The sequence below is a fragment of the Balaenoptera physalus genome (genome assembly GCF_965194825.1).
Source record: "Balaenoptera physalus genome assembly, chromosome: 5".
In the NCBI taxonomy this organism is placed as follows: Eukaryota; Metazoa; Chordata; class Mammalia; order Artiodactyla; family Balaenopteridae; genus Balaenoptera; species Balaenoptera physalus.
Genome location: NC_138884.1, coordinates 90,734,755 through 90,753,379, shown reverse-complemented (window position 1 = coordinate 90,753,379; position 18,625 = coordinate 90,734,755). Strand labels below are relative to the sequence as shown.

The 18,625-nt window shown below is 34.3% G+C and overlaps 1 long non-coding RNA gene across 1 annotated transcript in view; it reads left to right on the top strand.

The window, feature by feature from the left end:
- The first annotated feature begins 580 nt into the window (after window positions 1-580).
- LOC309662150 overlaps window positions 581-18,625 on the top strand; it is a 77,195-nt gene continuing 59,150 nt past the window's right edge. Inside the window, exon 1 of the long non-coding RNA XR_014264540.1 lies at window positions 581-2,318. This is a non-coding gene — a long non-coding RNA (uncharacterized lncRNA). The remainder of the gene's footprint in view (window positions 2,319-18,625) is intronic.

Genomic DNA, 18,625 nt, shown 5'->3' with positions numbered 1-18,625 from the left:
TAATAAAGGCCATATATGACAAACCCCCAGCCAACATTGTCCTCAATGGTGAAAAACTGAAACCATTTCCACTAAGATCAGGAACAAGACAAGGTTGCCCACTCTCACCACTATTATTCAACATAGTTTTGGAAGTGTTAGCCACAGCAATCAGAGAAGAAAAAGAAATAAAAGGAATCCAAATTGGAAAAGAAGAAGTAAAGCTGTCACTGTTTGCAGATTACATGATACTATGCATAGAGAATCCTAAAGATGCTACCAGAAAACTCCTAGAGCTAATCAATGAATTTGGTAAAGTAGCAGGATACAAAATTAATGCACAGAAATCTCTTGCATTCCTATATACTAATGATGAAAAATCTGAAAGTGAAATTAAGAAAACACTCCCGTTTACCATTGCAACAAAAAGAATAAAATATCTAGGAATAAACCTACCTAAGGAGACAAAAGACCTGTATGCAAAAAATTATAAGACACTGATGAAAGAAATCAAAGATGATACAAATAGATGGAGAGATATACTAAGTTCTTGGATTGGAAGAATCAACATTGTGAAAATGACTCTACTACCCAAAGCAATCTACAGATTCAATGGAATCCCTATCAAACTACCACTGGCATTTTTCACAGAACTAGAACAAAAAATTTCACAATTTGTATGGAAACACAAAAGACCCCGAATAGCCAAAGCAATCTTGAGAATGAAAAATGGAGCTGGAGGAATCAGGCTCCCTGACTTCAGACTATATTACAAAGCTACAGTAATCAAGACAGTTTGGTACTGGCACAAAAACAGAAATATAGATCAATGGAACAGGATAGAAAGCCCAGAGATAAACCCACGCACATATGGTCACCTTATCTTTGATAAAGGAGGCAAGCATATACAGTGGAGAAAAGACAGCCTCTTCAATAAGTGGTGCCGGGAAAACTGGACAGGTACATGTAAAAGTAGGAAATTAGAACACTCCCTAACACCATACACAAAAATAAACTCAAAATGGATTAAAGACCTAAGTGTAAGGCCAGACACTATCAAACTCTTAGAGCAAAACATAGGCAGAACACTCTATGGCATAAATCACAGCAAGATCCTTTTTGACCCAGCTCCTAGAGAAATGGAAATAAAAACACAAATAAAGAAATGGGACCTAATGAAACTTCAAAGCTTTTGAACAGCAAAGGAAACCATAAACAAGACCAAAAGACAACCCTCAGAATGGGAGAAAATATTTGCAAATGAAGCAACTGACAAAGGATTAATCTCCAACATTTACAAGCAACTCATGCAGCTCAATAACAAAAAAACGAACAACCCAATCCAAAAATGGGCAGAAGACCTAAATAGACATTTCTCCACAGAAGATATACAGATTGCCAACAGACACATGAAAGAATTCTCAACATCATTAATCATTAGAGAAATGCAAATCAAAACTACAATGAGATATCTCACACCGGTCAGAATGGCCATCATCAAAAAATCTAGAAACAATAAATGCTGGAGAGGGTGTGGAGAAAAGGGAACCCTCTTGCACTGTTGGTGGGAATGTAAATTGATACAGCCACTATGGAGAACAGTATGGAGGTTCCTTAAAAAACTAAAAATAGAACTAGCATACGACCCAGCAATCCCACTACTGGGCATATACCCTGAGAAAAGCATAATTCAAAAAGAGTCATGTACCAAAATGTTCATTGCAGCTCTATTTACAATAGCCAGGACGTGGAAGCAACATAAGTTTCCATCATCGGATGAATGGATAAAGAGGATGTGGCAAATATATACAATGGAATATTACTCAGCCATAAAAAGAAATGAAATGGATGTATTTGTAGTGAGGTGGATGGAGTTAGAGTCTGTCATACAGAGTGAAGTAAGTCAGAAAGAGAAAAACAAATACAGTATGCTAACACATATATATGGAATCTAAGGGAAAAAAAAAAAAAGGCCATGAAGAACCTAGTGGCAAGACGGGAATAAAGACACAGACCTACTAGAGAATGGACTTGAGGATATGGGGAGGGGGAGGGGTAAGATGTGACAGGGTGAGAGAGTGGCATGGACATATATACACTACCAAATGTAAAATAGATAGCTAGTGGGAAGCAGCCGCATAGCACAAGGAGATCAGCTCGGTGCTTTGTGACCACCTAGAGGGGTGGGATGGGGAGGGTGGGAGGGAGGGAGATGCAAGAGGGAAGAGATATGGGAACATATGTATATGTATAACTGATTCACTTTGTTATAAAGCAGAAACTAACACACCATTGTAAGGCAATTATACTCCAATAAAGATGTTTAAAAAAAAAAAAAAGTCTCAACAATTTTTTTTTAAATAGTGTCATACGGAGTATGTTTTCTGACCACAAAAAGGTTAAATTGAAAATCAATAACCAAAAGATATTAAGAATATCTATGAATATTTGGAAAATTATCAACACATTTTTGGATATCTCATGGGTCAAAGACAAAATCAAAAGGGAAAATAGAAATTATAATAACAAAACATCAAAATTTACATGAAACAGCTAAAGAAGAGCTCAAGGGAATGTATAGATTTAAAGTTTCATGTTAGAAATGAAAATGATAAGAAAAAATGATGAATGAACACATCTTTATAAGCTAGAAAGCAAATGATGAAACTAAAAGTAAGCAGAAGGAAAGAAGTAATGAAGGTAAAATTAAAAACTGAAAATCAATAGAAAAATATGGTGAAACTAGAATCTTTTTGAGGTCAATAATTTAGATAAAATGAACAAGTATCTTGAATAACTCAAATTAACAGAACTAACTGGGGCTATTCAGATAACTTGAATAGCTCTATGTCCATTTAAAAATATACATATATAGGTGAAACACCTTCTCACAAGCAAAAGTGCCCCAGACAGTTTCTCTGGTGAATTCCTCCAAACACATAAGGAAAAGGTGAGACCAAAAATAAAAAATGCTCATGAATATAGATCTAAAAATACATTTTAACTGAATTTTAGTTAATCAAATCTGATATTGTATATAATGGGTAAAATACTTCAAATAATATTTATCCAAGGATTGTTTAACATCAAAAAAATCAAGCAATGTATTATATCATATTAATAAAAATAAAATCCATATCATCTCAGATGCAGAAAAAGCATTTGACACAATTCAAAGTGCTTTCATGATTAAAAATTCTCAGGAAACTATAACAACAAAAAATTGGGACCTCCCCAAACTGGTAAAGGGCATCTACTAAAAACCTACAGTCAAATTCCTACTTATTTACAATACACTGAATGCTTTTCCTTGATTTAGCCAAGGATATCTAATGTCTCACTTCTTTTCAACATTGTACTTGAGGTATCACCATTGCAGTAAGACAAGAGAAAGAAATACTTTTCACACATATGAAAAAGGAAGCAGTAAAACTGAATTTATTATAAGCATCATGGCTATGCATATAGAAATTCCTAAAGAATCCACAAATAAGCTTCTAGATCTTGTAAGTTAGTTAAGTCATAGGTTAGAATGCCAGTTGTACACGTTGGAGAATTTATATGCCTAATTTCAAGAGTTACTATTTGACACTACATGAATGAAGAGTGCATTAAATGTGGCTATATAAGTCAGTGAAACAGAAAAAAGAGTCCAATAAATAAACACAAATGCATACGGCCTATTGAATTTTCACCAAAATGGCAAGGTAATTTAATGAGGAAATAGCCATTTTAACAAAGGGTGCTGGACTAATGGGATATCCATGTGTAAAACAACATGAATTTAGACTTACCTTTAGTGTATGTAAATTGCAATGTATCATAAAAATAAATATAAAAGATAAAATTATAGATTCTTAATGCAAACAAACTTGATTTCGTCAAATATTTCTTAAATAGGAAATAAAAGGTACACACCATAAAATAAAAATCAGTAAAATGATTTTTTTCAAAATTAAAAATTTCTGCTCCCCAGAAGTTATTTTAAGACAATGTAAACAATAAACTTTTAGAAAATGTTTGCAAAACACATATCTGATAAATGACCTGTATTGACAATAAGTGACAAGTACTTATATCTCAATACTAAGATAAAACACTAAATGAATCTGTAAATATAAAGGACAAAGCTTTTCACAGATGCTTTGAAAGGAAAGCTATAGGAATGGCTAATAAGAAAGGATGCTCAACCACATTAGTCATCATTAATCAACTTCATTAAAACCATAATTAGATATTACTAATTATCTAAGAGTATGACTAAAATTAAAAACAGACTGACCATAACAAGATTTAGCAATTTGTGGAGAAATGGAACTCTAACTCAATAACTGCTGGTGAGAATGTAAAGTGATATATCTGCTTTGGAAGAGTGTTTTGCAGTTTAATATAAAGTTAAATCTACAGGTACCATATGACTCAACCATTGCACTCCTAGGTATTTAATCAAGAGAAGTGAAAGCATATGTCCATAAAAACTTGTGCATAAATGTTCATAGTAGCTGTACTGTAATATCCTCAAACTGAACACAACCCAAAAGTCCATCAACAAGTGAATGGGTAAACACATTGTGGTAAATACACATTTGTATGGATACACAAATGGAATACTAATCAGCAGTTAAAAGGAATGAGCTATTGATACCCGTAGCAATATATGTAACTCTTAAAATAAGTGTAAAGTGAATTGAAAGAAGTCAAAGAAAAGAGAGTACATGCCATGGACACACGTGAATGATGTGGGAAATACAAAACATAATTTGGGACATTGGCTCTTCAAGATTTTTTCTATCATCTATCATGTTTTAGTCAGACTAAATATCATTTGAATTGACCAATAGGCAATGTTCTATTCAATTCTGATGTATTACAGAATGATTTAAAATTTTTAATCAATATTGGTAGATCCTAAAATACATGTACTATTCTATAAAGGTATTATAGGGAGTTTCTTTCCACTGCCAAAGTATTAAGTCAACTTGAAATATAATACAATTTCTACCTTTATTAAACCTTTTTAATTCATCAACTATAAGCAACTGATAAAGTTAACCCATTTGCTTTTACCATACTTTGCCAAGTTTTTGGCAGCCTTGAGAATATAATTTACATTCTGAACATCAAGGAATATATTGGTCATCCTATCACATAATGGAACCTTTCTTATTAGCCCCTCATACAGTGGTAAGTAGAAATCCACTGGTGAGTTATTTCCCTCCTATTACCACCGTATGTTTCTATACTTCTTCAACCCTCCTATTTCAACCCTTGTAGGAAGCCTTCCTTTCCTATCCATGACACCAGCACACTTCTATTTTAGTATTTATTATATAAATAAAAATGATATTTCACTTTGATATTATTATTTTGTTGTTACTCTAATTTGTTCCCAAAGTGCTCAGATTGGGTTTGAAATTATTTGCTGACTACATGTTTGCTGTCAACACACACGCACACACACACACACACACACACACACACAGATACCAGTTGCAATTAAATGACTGGAATGTAAGTAATATTCAATCTAAAAAGTATTTAGATATAACTTTTTTTATTGTTTTCAAACACAGAAGGCTCAAATTAATTTAGATCAACAGAGAAGGGGAAAATTGTGAAAAATAGGATTAAAGTAAGTGTTTAACACTAGATAATAGAGATACAATTCTCCAAATATATTTTCTTATCTCTGATATCATCTATAAATCCTGTGAATTAATACCCTACTTAAATTAACTCATATTTAATTATGGATTCCATGTGGATACACTGTACTAAGTTCTTTTATGTGATAAAATTATGGTTTTATGTTTTAGACAAATTTTATATGTATTTCCTTTACAGAGAAAGCAATTCAAGTTAAAAATTATATATCATCATAAAAAGATATTGTTTTTCAAAATTTGCTGTAGTACTTAATCAAATTTCATGTCACGATTAGAGAATTATGGAAAACTGCTTACATAATTTAAAATCAGAATGAAAAAATAAACAGTTGCCAATAACAACTTTGGTGTTGATTCTGAGTAGATCTTCATGTGTTTCAATTTAAAAGAAAATAATTATATAAGTAGTCATGAGAACAGGGCTTAGGAGATGCTGCTATATTGAGCAAATCCACACCTGTTATTCTAAAAAGACACTTAACCGAGGAGGTCAGAGCAAATTAAGCACAGGTGGGCTCCTTCTGAAAACTCCTTTTAGCTCAGTTCTACTATCAATGTCCATCATCAGTTGTTAATACAATGATCTCTTCTCATCTGCAACAAAACAAAAAACTACCTTTCCCCGGGGTTGCCTGTTGCACGCTCCAAAGAATGCACAGTGCTTATGTGACCAGGTGTGCACAACAGGAAGGAATTAAGATGAAGCCGTCAGAATGATAACAATCATGCCTTGATGAGTTCTTGTTATTTTAAGACACACCTGCTCCAAGTCAGCAGGATTTCTGAGGAAAATCTGAAATGTATTGGATGTATCCCAAGGCACATAAAAGACTGAATTCAATTCTGTCTAGCTGATGTTTAGAAATTTACAGCAGTGCTGACTGGGCTAAATGCCTTTCTTGCAAAATTCTAGAAGACACAGTGCTGTATCTGTCAGAGAAAATTACATAACAGAGCCTTTGTTAAAAATGCATAACTTCCTCCCTGCCCTCATCCTTCCTTCCTCCTTCCTGAGTAGGTGTGCTGGTCTTGACCAAACTAGAAATGTGATAGGAAGATATACTATTATTTATAAGGAAAGACTGATGTCTCTTCACAATCTCAGGGTTAACTGATGATTCCTAAAGGGACAGCAATTGTACTATAAACTGTAGAAATTTAAAAAGGTATCAGTGCAGATATAAAAGTGTATGTATATGTTCATGTATGTATATACATATATATATGCATACACACAGAAAATCACTGGGTGAGCACGTTAGATATATATAAATTAAATATACTATAATTATTGTCACTTTGTTCTTTATACTTTCCACTATTTACCTACTAGTTTTATAATCAGATAAAAAGGCAATAAAGGCTTATTTTTATTTGTTGGGAAAGTGCAGCATAGAAAAACATAGAAATTAGAGACAACATTTACCTAGGAAATTTAAATAACATAATCCATTGCCTATTGTAATTTATACAAAATTAAAAATGTGCTATAAGGTCCCATATTATGCAATTACAATTTTCATGGGGAAATGGTGAAAAAATAACAACTATATGTCAGAGGCAACTGTTTAAATGGGATTTTATCTAATATCTTGACAGAAATATGTATGCATATCATGTGTTATTCCAAACAATGTTATAATGCTATTTTAGAAATATATTTAATTCACGATGAAGTAAAAAATTAAGAGATGACATCAAAAGAGCAAAAGAAAAAGATGACATCAAGATGAACAAAGAAATTAAAAGATGACATCAAGTAGAACAAAGAGAAAAAGAAGATGAAGATCAAGAGGGAGGTTTGAACAATAAGTTGCATGCCTTTATTGCCTGTCTATTTTCTTGGTATGACATGAAAATTCACACTGACATTTCTAGCAGAGATCACAAAGAGAAGGAAATGGGATCAACTACATGCTATAAAACGGTTGTAAAATTAGAACAACGACACAACCAAAATGGGCTGTGGCCTAAGAGAAGCTCAACTGCTGTACTTCCAGGGCTTTAAGGGACCAAGCATTTCCCCTTGGGTACACATGCTTTGGATCAAATATTTAGTGTGATAAACATTATCTAGAAAAATACTCATAATAGATACAGAACTAAGTAGACTTAAGGGGGGACAACTCAGCATCTACTCTCAGCAGATCTCTTGGCACAGAGCAGAGAGTAAGGAGTTAGAAACCACAGGTTTTTGGTGTTTTGTTGTTGTTGTTGTTGCTTTTAGTTTTAAAAATAAGAATAATAATAGGTTCTACTTATTAGGGGTGTTCTAGGAATTAAATGAGATATGCTTGGCTTAGAATTTGGCATAAAACAGCAAAAATAATGGTTATTATTATATGGGAAACGATGAATTGTGCTTCCTTTAGAAAACCATCCAAAAATATTATTTCTTTCAATGACTCTTTCAAGATGTCTTGTCTGGCACTGTGTTCACAGGGATACTCATGAACTGAGTAGGTTAAGTGCACTAATACTGTATGATCACTAACTACATATCCATAGGCCTTACCAAGTGGGCAGCTATGTCATGATCAGACTTAAATTTGCTTAGGAAAAACGAGAAGCTCACTAGACCATCAGTGTAGTTAGTAAGCCATCTTTTGTCTACAGGTCAAAGGTGAGTTGCACATATAAAACAATTACTAAAAAAATAAAAATAAAGAGATGGGTATATTGGTAGAAAGTAATAACAAGAGGGATGCAAAGTAGGGTCCTCGGACTCCAGGGGGTACAAAAAACAATGTGTTGTGACAGAGAAAGTGTTATAAAAAATGTGTTTGCTAACAAAGAAATTAAGCTTTAATAATACTGTGAATTTTGCCAATACTGTAACATGACAGCTATCATATGTGAGTTAATCTATGGGAAGAGTAGAGAGGGTGTGGGATGCTCTCACTTTTCCTTTTTCTCAGTACTCTGAGATTCATGGCCATTTCCAAATTAAACTAAAAAAAACCAAAACAAACAAGCAAACAAACAAAAACCACTATATTATGGACAAGAGACATGAAAAAAAAATTTCCAAAGACATTTTGGATCAAGGATAATTCTAGTTATATACACACAGGTGAAAGAATAGGAAAGAACAGAGTTGACACGTTTTATACATCTGATAAAAGCCTACTCTATACCAAATCACAGAGTAAATCATGATCTAGTTAGATCCAATAGGAAATGGGCTAAAATTTTCAAAATATTAAGAAGTCTCTCAGAAATGTAGTTTCTAATTTTCTACTGTAGCTAGTTCAGAAGGTAAAAATAATTTTTACATAAATAAATATACACTTACTGGAGTGAAAACAACAATATTTTACTGATTTGGATGTGTAATCGCATAATTGTGAGAACATCGGTGCATATGCTAAAGTGAATGATGTATTCTTCATAGAGGTCAGTGTTATGGAGGAGGATGGTTTACAAACTGGGACCTGAAGAATGCGGAGGGACGCACTGGTTCAAGGTAAGCTTCTGATTGAGAACATGATGTGCTGGGGCAAAGAACTGCATTGTGTAGTTAGGGGTAGGAGATGTCTAGGCAGGCTCAGTATAATAGACTGCATGAATATTTATTCTTTCATCCAAAGATCATACATCTTCTTATTGTTATCATAAGTTCATTTATCATCTTCTCCTCAGAAGTTGCTATAACCAAATGATTGATATTGAATAAAAAAACGTTAGAGGTAGAAGAGTTCAAAATGTTCACTGAAGAGAAAGGTTTTCAAACAACTTTCTTTTTTTTAAGGACTTTATTGGTATACAATTCACATATTTAAAGTGTACCGTTTAATGGTTTTTAGTAGTTTTCCAGACATGTGCAGCCATCACCATAGTCAATTTTAGAACATTTTAATCACTGATTGTTTTCAGCAGAAATATTTCTTTGGAGAAATTGAAGCCCAACTTGCAGAGTGGAGAAAAGGGACTTCCAGCTCCTGTTCCCAGGTAAGGAACGTGTAAGTCCCCACTCTGTCCTAAAAACAAGGAAAAGACTGAACAGACCAAAAAATCAACAACTCTTCCTGGATTTGTAAGAGGGGCGGACACAGGGCAAGACACAGGCTCCAAGACTGGAAAGACAGGCAAACACAGAACAACTTATCTGAGTGGAGATTCAGGAGCAGAAACAGCTGAGGAACAAGGGCCAAGGTAGAAAAACCTGGACTGTAATTTCCTTATTGCTGGAGGCTCTGTGTGGACCACCTTGGGAGTTAAAAACTCCAAGGGCACCCAGTAATAAGGGAGTCCCACAATATTGCAAGATTTATCTTCCGGAACTCAACTAGGTTCTGACAGTAAATATGGGAGAAAAATTCCGTCATCCTTTCAGCAGAGGGAGGGGAAAGGAAACTTTTAAAATAAGCTAGAGTACTCTGTTCTTAGCAAGGCCTGACCACAGGAGAAACTAGTTAACAAGAGCCATAACTGCTAGGGTATTGTCAGAGCCTAACTGACCTGAGAGAAGGGAACTGTCCAACTCCAGCCAACTCTAGCCATCCTGTCTCACCCAAGTGGGGAGGAAAAAAAACAACTGAGAAGCATTTGTGAAGTTCACAGTCCAGAGTCACAGGCTCACTAAAAGATTCAGGCCTAATCACAGGACTATAGCATTCTTCCCCTCTGCTCACACCTCACTCCATTACAAAAGCCTATTTACAATAGTCCTTTTACACACTAAATCATATTCGGCTATCAAGAAAAAAAATTACAGGTACAGGCATACCTCGTTTCATTGCGCTTTACTTTATTGTGCTTTACAAATACTGATTTTTTTTACAAATTGAAAGTTTGTGACATCCCAGCATCTAGCAAGTCCATTGGCACCATTTTTCCAACAACATTTGTTCACTTTATGTCTCTTTGTCACATTTTGTTAACTCTTGTAATAAAGGCATACCTTGGAGATATTGTGGGTTTGGTTCCAGATCACCCCAATAAAGTATCACGTTAAAGCTAGTCACAGGAATTTTTTGCTTTCCTAGTGCATATAAAAGTTATATTTAGGGCTTCCCTGGTGGCACAGTGGTTGAGAATCCACCTGCCAATGCAGGGGACACAGGTTCGAGCCCTGGTCTGGGAGGATCCCACATGCCGCGGAGCAACTAGGCCCGTGAGCCACAACTACTGAGCCTGCGCGTCTGGAGCCTGTGCTCCGCAACGGGAGAGGCCGCGACAGTGAGAGGCCCGCGCACCGCGATGAAGAGTGGCCCCCGCTCGCCGCAACTGGAGAAAGCCCTCGCACAGAAACGACGACCCAACGCAGCCAAAAAAATAAAAATAAAAAGTTTTATATTTACATTATGCTGTATTTTATTAAGAGTGCAACACTATTATTTCTAAAAAAACAATGTGCATACCTTAATTAAAAAATAATGCTGTTGGAAATATGGTGCCAACAGTCATGCTAGACTCGGGGTTGCCACAAACCTTCATTTTGTAAAAAACACAATATCTGCAAAAAGAACAATAAAGTGTAATAAAACAAGGTATGCCTGTATTTCATTATTTTTTATTTGTTATGGTGATCAGTGGTCTTTCATATTACAATTATGATTGTTCTGAGGCGCCATGAACCTCATCCATATAAGACAGAAAACTTAATCCATAAATGTGTGTATTCTGACTGCTCCACTGACCCATCCCCTCATCTCTTTCCTTCTCCTCTGGCCTTCCTATTCCCTGAGATTCAACAATATTGAAATTAGGTCCATTAATAACTCTACAATGGCCTCTAAGTGTTCAAGTAGCCGCATGTTTCTCAATTTAAATCAAAAGTTAGAAATTATTAAGGTTAGTGAGGAAGGCATGTTGAAAGCCAAGACAGGCCAAGAGCTAGGCCTCTTACATCAGTTAGCCAAGTTGTGAATGCAAATTAAAGGGTTTTGAAGGAAACTAAAAGTGCTATTCCAATGAACACATGAAAGATAAGTGAAACAGCCTTATTACTGATATGAAGAAAGTTTTAGTGGTCTCCATAGAAGATCAAACCAGCCACAACATTCCCTTAAGCCAAAAACCTAATTTAGAGCAAGGTCTTAACTCTCTCCAATTCTATGAAGGCTGAGAAAAGTAAGAAAGCTATGGCAGAGAACTTTGAAGCTAGCAGAGGTTGGTTCGTGAGGTTTAAGGAAAGAAGCCACCTCCATAACGTGAAAATGCAAGGTGAGGGAGCCAAGTGCTGATATAGAAACTGCAAGTTATCCAGAAGATCTAGCTAAGATAATTAATGAAGGTGGCTATGCTAAACAACAGATTTTCAATGTAGACAAAACAACCTTATATTGGAAGAAGATGCCATCTCGGACTTTCATAGCTAGAGAAGAGAAGTCAATGCCTGGCTTCAAAGCTTCAAAGAACAGGCTGAATCTCTTGTTAGTGGCTAATGCAGTTGGTGACTTTAAGTTGAAGCCAATGTTTATTTACCACATTTAAAGTCCTAGGGCCCTTAAAACGTATGCTAAATCTACTCTGCCTGTGCTCTATCAGTGGAACAACAAAGCCTGGATGACAGCACATGTGTTTACATTATAGTTTACTGAATATTTTAAGCCCACTATTTAGACTTACTGCTCAGAAAAAGATTCCTTTAAAAATATTACTGTTGATCACCCAAGAGCACTGGTGGAGATGTACAATGAGATTAATGTTGTTTTCATGTCTGCTCACACAGCATCCAACTGCTGCCCATGAATCAAGGAGTCATTTTTTTTCAAACTTTATGATTTAAGAAATACATTTCATAAGGCTGTATCTGCCACAGATAATGATTCCTTTGATGGATCTGGGAAAAGTCAATTGAAAACCTTCTGGAAATGCTTCACCGTTCTTATATGTCATTAAGAACATTTGTGATTGATGGGAAGAATTCAAAATATCAACATTAACAGGAGTTTGGAAGAAGCTGATTCCAACCCTCATGGATGACTTTGAGAGGTTCCAGACTTCAGTGGATGATGTAACTGCAGATGTGGTAGAAAGAGCAAGAGAATTAGAATTAGAAGTGGAACCTGAATATGTGACTGAACTGCTGCAATCTCATGATAAAACTTTAAGGAATGAGGAGTTGCTTCTTATGAATGAGCAAATAAAGCAGTTTCTTGAGATGGAATCTATTCCTGGTGAAGATGCTGTGAAGACTGTTGAAATGACGGCAGAGGATTTCGAATATTACATAAACTTAGTTGATGAAGCAGTGTCAGAGCCTGAGAGGATTGATTCCAGTTTTGAAAGAAGTTCTACCGTGGGTAAAATGTTGTCAAATAGCATTGCATGCAACAGAGAAATTATTCATGAGAGGAAGAGTCAATTGACATGGAAAACTTCATTGTTATCTTAAGAAACTGCCACAGCCACCCCAATCTTCAGCAATCACCACTCTGATCAGTCAGCAGCCAGCAACATGGAGGCAAGACAGTACAATGCAAACATGATTTTATATGTATTAGAAAACCAAAAAATTCATGTGACTTTCTTTATCATGATATTTGCTTTATTGCGGTGGTCTGGAACAGAACCTGCAATACCTCCAGTGTATGCCTGTATAGGAAAAGGCAAAAAATACAAACTGAAGAGACAGAGAAATCATCAAAACCTGACATGGTAGGGATATTAGGATTGTCAGATCAGGAATTTAAAATTACTATGATTAATGTGCTAAGCACTCTAATGGATAAAGTAGACAGTTGCCAGAGAGATGGGCAATGTAAGCAGAGAGATAAAAATCCTAAGAAAATAAACAAAAGAAATGCTAGAGATCAAAAGCACTATACTAGAAATGAACAGTACTTTTGATGGGTTAATGTTGACTGGAAACAGCTGAGGAAAGAATCTCTGAGCTAGAGGATATATCACTAGAATCCTCAAAAAGCAAAGAGAACAAAGACTGTAAAAAGCAGAACAGAATATCCAAGGACTGTGGGGCAACTACAAAAGGTGTAACGTATGTGTAATGGGAATACTAGAAGGAGATGAGAAAAAGGAACAGAAGAAATATTTGAAACAATAGTGACTGAGAATCCCCCAAAAATCAATGTCAGACACCAAAGCACAGATCCAGGAAGCTCAGAGAACACCAAGCAGGATAAATGTAAATAAATAAATAAATAAAAATAAAGTGGGTAAAGGTTGTGCTTTAATTTGAGATAGTGTAGAGCATCCAAATGAGCTCAGCCTCCCTCATCCATGTTCCCTTCCTGTGGAAGCTTGATTGGGCTGAAATTGTGAGAAATCCAGCTTGATTGTGAGAAATCCCCAAAGTAGCTTCAGATCTGAGCTTAAAAAATAACTTATATATTGCCAACTCCTCCATTTACAGTTAGAAAACTGGAAACCGTATCTATTAAATCATGTTCCTAAATTCTCCAAATTAATTGGAGAGCTAGGACTAGACACACAAATCTTTCCTTAGGTGAACTCATATACATTACTGTGTATAGAAGATGACATGTCTTAACTAATGACCAAACAGATATGGTGTTACTAATATGGTCATGGTGTTCCAAAACTTAAATATTCTCAGTAAAATAGCAAGAGCTAATGCAATGGATCAATAAGCCATTTTACAATTATGGATTAGTTTTAAATAATAAATTAAATTTCATGACTTTTTAAAGTTGTTTTACACTTCCTGACTTCATCAGAGTAGCATCTGATATCAAATATGAGTCTACATTAATGCATTTAAATACCTTTGAAAATTTTATTGTTAATAGTCGTCTCTCATAGTACATATATGTATTTATAAATCATTTGTTAAACAGAGCACAGTTTGACTTGTTACTGTTTAACTGATCTTGCTGAAGATTTTTTTTTCTTATACACACTTGCAGAAACTAATTATTTTCAACATTTTCTCCTGCAAAATAGATATTTGGGGGAGAAGATGTGGCATAGTTTGCTTGTCTTTGTTGCTTCACTTGATAACTCTTCCATGCAAATAAGATAGGCTGAGAAATAATCAATAGGGTATAAGAAATCATATGTGAGACAATACTCATTGTATTTCTTAATAAGTGACTGAGAAAAAGTATTTTTAGCACGATAGTACACTGTGAGTCTGATGGCTTTCCAACTTTAATCAAAATGTTGTTCATTATAGTGGGAAAATAAATATCTTTATGATTAAATGTATTTGAGTATGAAATGCTTAGAGAAAATCTAGAACTTTATGGTTCCTGAAAATTGCATTTTAAACTGTATTTTGGGATAGTTTTCAAACTTAGAAAGTTTTTTAAACAAATGACATTAAATGACTTAAATAGCAAAAATGTAATTAGATAAAATTATAATATTAATTAAAAATTTAAAATATATACCCATAGACTTGGAGATAGTGGTTAGTAAAGTGCCTGGTACATAATAATACATAGAATAATAGATGGTGCTTATTAGTAGTATGACTATTATTAACACAATTATCGCTATCATTATTTTTTGATATGCTTATTTTCTCTTTTAAATCCCCACCGCATTTTCTATCTCTCTCTATATATCCTTTTCTCAATTATTTGTATACATGTGTTAGCCTCTCTGCTCATTTTGTAACTTTCTTGATGTTAGGGATTTTATCTCAATCTCTCTGTCTTCTAGGTAATCTTCCCCACTTCCTGACACACAAGAATTCAATAAATATGTGTTGAGTTTAAAAAGCTACAGTACAAAGCTACAGTAATCAAGACAATATGGTACTGGCACAAAAACAGAAACATAGATCAATGGAACAAGATAGAAAGCCCAGAGATTAACCCACGCACCTATGGTCAACTAATCTATGACAAAGGAGGCAAAGATATACAATGGAGAAAAGACAGTCTCTTCAATAAGTGGTGCTGGGAAAACTGGACCGCTACATGTAAAAGAATGAAATTAGAATACTCCCTAACACCATACACAAAAATAAACTCAAAATGGATTAGAGACCTAAATATAAGACTGGACACTATAAAACTCTTAGAGGAAAACATAGGAAGAACACTCTTTGACATAAATCACAGCAAGATCTTTTTTGATCCACCTCCTAGAGTAATGGAAATAAAAACAAAAATAAACAAGTGGGACCTAATGAAACTTCAAAGCTTTTGCACAGCAAAGGAAACCATAAACAAGACGAAAAGACAACCCTCAGAATGGGAGAAAGTATTTGCAAATGAATCAACGGACAAAGGATTAATCTCCAAAATATATAAACAGCTCATTCAGCTCAACATCAAAGAAACAAACACCCCAATCCAAAAATGGGCAGAAGACCTAAATAGACATTTCTCCAAAGAAGACATACAGACGGCCACGAAGCACATGAAAAGATGCTCAACATCACTAATTATTAGAGAAATGCAAATCAAAACTACAATGAGGTATCACCTCACTCCTGTTAGAATGGGCATCATCAGAAAATCTACAAACAACAAATGCTGGAGAGGGTGTGGAGAAAAGGGAACCCTCTTGCACTGTTGGTGGGAATGTAAATTGATACAGCCACTATGGAGAACAATATGGAGGTTCCTTAAAAAACTAAAAATAGAATTACCATATGACCCAGCAATCCCACTACTGGGCATATACCCAGAGAAAACCGTAATTCAAAAAGACACATGCACCCGAATGTTCATTGCAGCACTATTTACAATAGCCAGGTCATGGAAGCAACCTAAATGCCCATCAACAGACGAATGGATAAAGAAGAAGTGGTACATATATACAATGGAATATTACTCAGCCATAAAAAGGAACGAAATTGAGTCATTTGTTGAGACGTGGATGGATCTAGAGACTGTCATACAGAGTGAAGTAAGTCAGAAAGAGAAAAACAAATATCGTATATTAATGCATGTATGTGGAACCTAGAAAAATGGTACAGATGAGCCAGTTTGCAGGGCAGAAGTTGAGACACAGATGTAGAGAATGGACATATGGACACCAAGGGGGGAAAACTGCGGTGAGGTGGGGATGGTGGTGAGCTGAATTGGGCGATTGGGATTGGCATGTATACACTGATGTGTATAAAATCGATGCCTAATAAGAACCTGCAGTATAAAAAAGCAAACAAAACAACTAATACTAAACTTTCATTGGGTTATTTGTATGGAAATATGTTAATATAAATGTTTCAGACATTACATGAAATTTCTAAAAAAAAAAAAAAAAAAAGTATATATATATATATACACACCCATATATAATTATAATATTAATTCAAAATATATTATATATACATATATATGTTTTGTACTAATGTATATGATATAGGTATACTATATGTAATAAATATAAAAACACTGATGTATACCTAAAATAATGAAAATAAAATATGACATTGTAAATAAATCTTTAAGATGAAACCAAATATTAGCATATTCTTAGAAATTTGCATAAAAAATTTTAAACCAAAGAGAAAACCCTCTGTGGCTAATTTTCACCCAGCTCTACATTTGTAAGCAAGGTACAAAATATTGGTTTAGAAAAAAATTTTTTTTAATTAATTTTATAAGTGAGGTATAAACATCACTCGTACTTATGTACGGCCAAAATAATTGTAATATTCTTGTCCGGCCAAAATAATTGTAATATTCTTGTCCAAATCTATAAATGGCTAAATTCCCTTTAATCTTTGATTTAATATAATTATAATCCATTATTATTTGCTTTTAGAAATTACCAATATTAATTTATAAAATTAAATCATTAAAAAACTTCATGGAAAATCACACTTTGTTATAATCAAAAAACAATGATCAATCATTCATTCAAGTAAAAGATTGCAAATAATGAGATTAAGAAATTTTGTAATACCTGATACCAGTTAAAAATGATACTAAAAAAGTAATAAAGGAAATAAGCATACATTCCATCTATAAACGAGATGATTCAACATGAACAGAGAGTTCTTGCTGTCTTGTGTAGTCACTACAGAGAGTTTCCTGGGGTTGCTTCAATGAATAAATACTAATGCCCCCAAATAAGAATAAATGCGGAAAGTTTACAATATGTCAAATCATTCTCATGTATAATTAAAACTGCTATAGATGAATATTAGTTGTTAAAAATAACATTTAATTATTTTAATGAGGATGAAATTGAACACAGAGCAATATCTTGTAGCATATCAGAAACACATTTGCAACAGAAGTAGAAATGTGCTGTTTGAAATAATTGGTTTTAAAATGTTAATTTCCTCCCCTTGTTTCCCTTTCTTAAGGCATTGAAAAGCTCAAATACAGTGAACCATATTAAAAATATCTAATATTTCCTGAGCTTATATTATATGCTAAGCACCATTCTTTAAGGTGGGAATATTTGATCTCATTTTAATTATCATGATGTAGGTCAGGGGTTAACAAAATGCTGCCTGGGGGCCAATCCAGTCTGCCACCTGTTTTTGTAAACAGAGTTTTGTTGGACCTCCACCTTGTCCATTAATTTGTATTTTCTAGGATTGCTTTCATACTAATATGGAAGAGTTGAGTAGTTGCAAATGACCATATGATCAGCAAACCCTAAAATATTATCTGGCCACTTACAAAAAAAGTTTGACAGCCACTGATGTAGCTAATATGATTTTAATTTTCAGTGAATCTTTGTATCAGAACAGAAGACACAAACTGTAAACTCTGGAGTCAGAGAAGAAAGCCAGCTTTGATTGACTCCAGGTGATTTTATGTTTCTTACATTACACAACACAGAAGTTTAGAAAATCAACTACACAAGGAAAGGATAGTATAGATTTTTTTTTTTTTTAGCTGTTTATGCATAAATGTCTTGGGGCTTTATTTGGCTGAAGCCCAAAAGAAAAAAAGTTTATTTAATCATATGCTGAGTTTACAGAGTAATAGAATCCAGCCCACAGGATTTACTATATATACTCTCCTGCCTCAGACTGTTATACCATTATCTTTAATTTTCAGTGCCACATTCATTTGTTCTTCCTTCCTTCCTGTTAGAAAAGGAGTGTCCCTTTTTCAACTTAAAGCTATTTCATT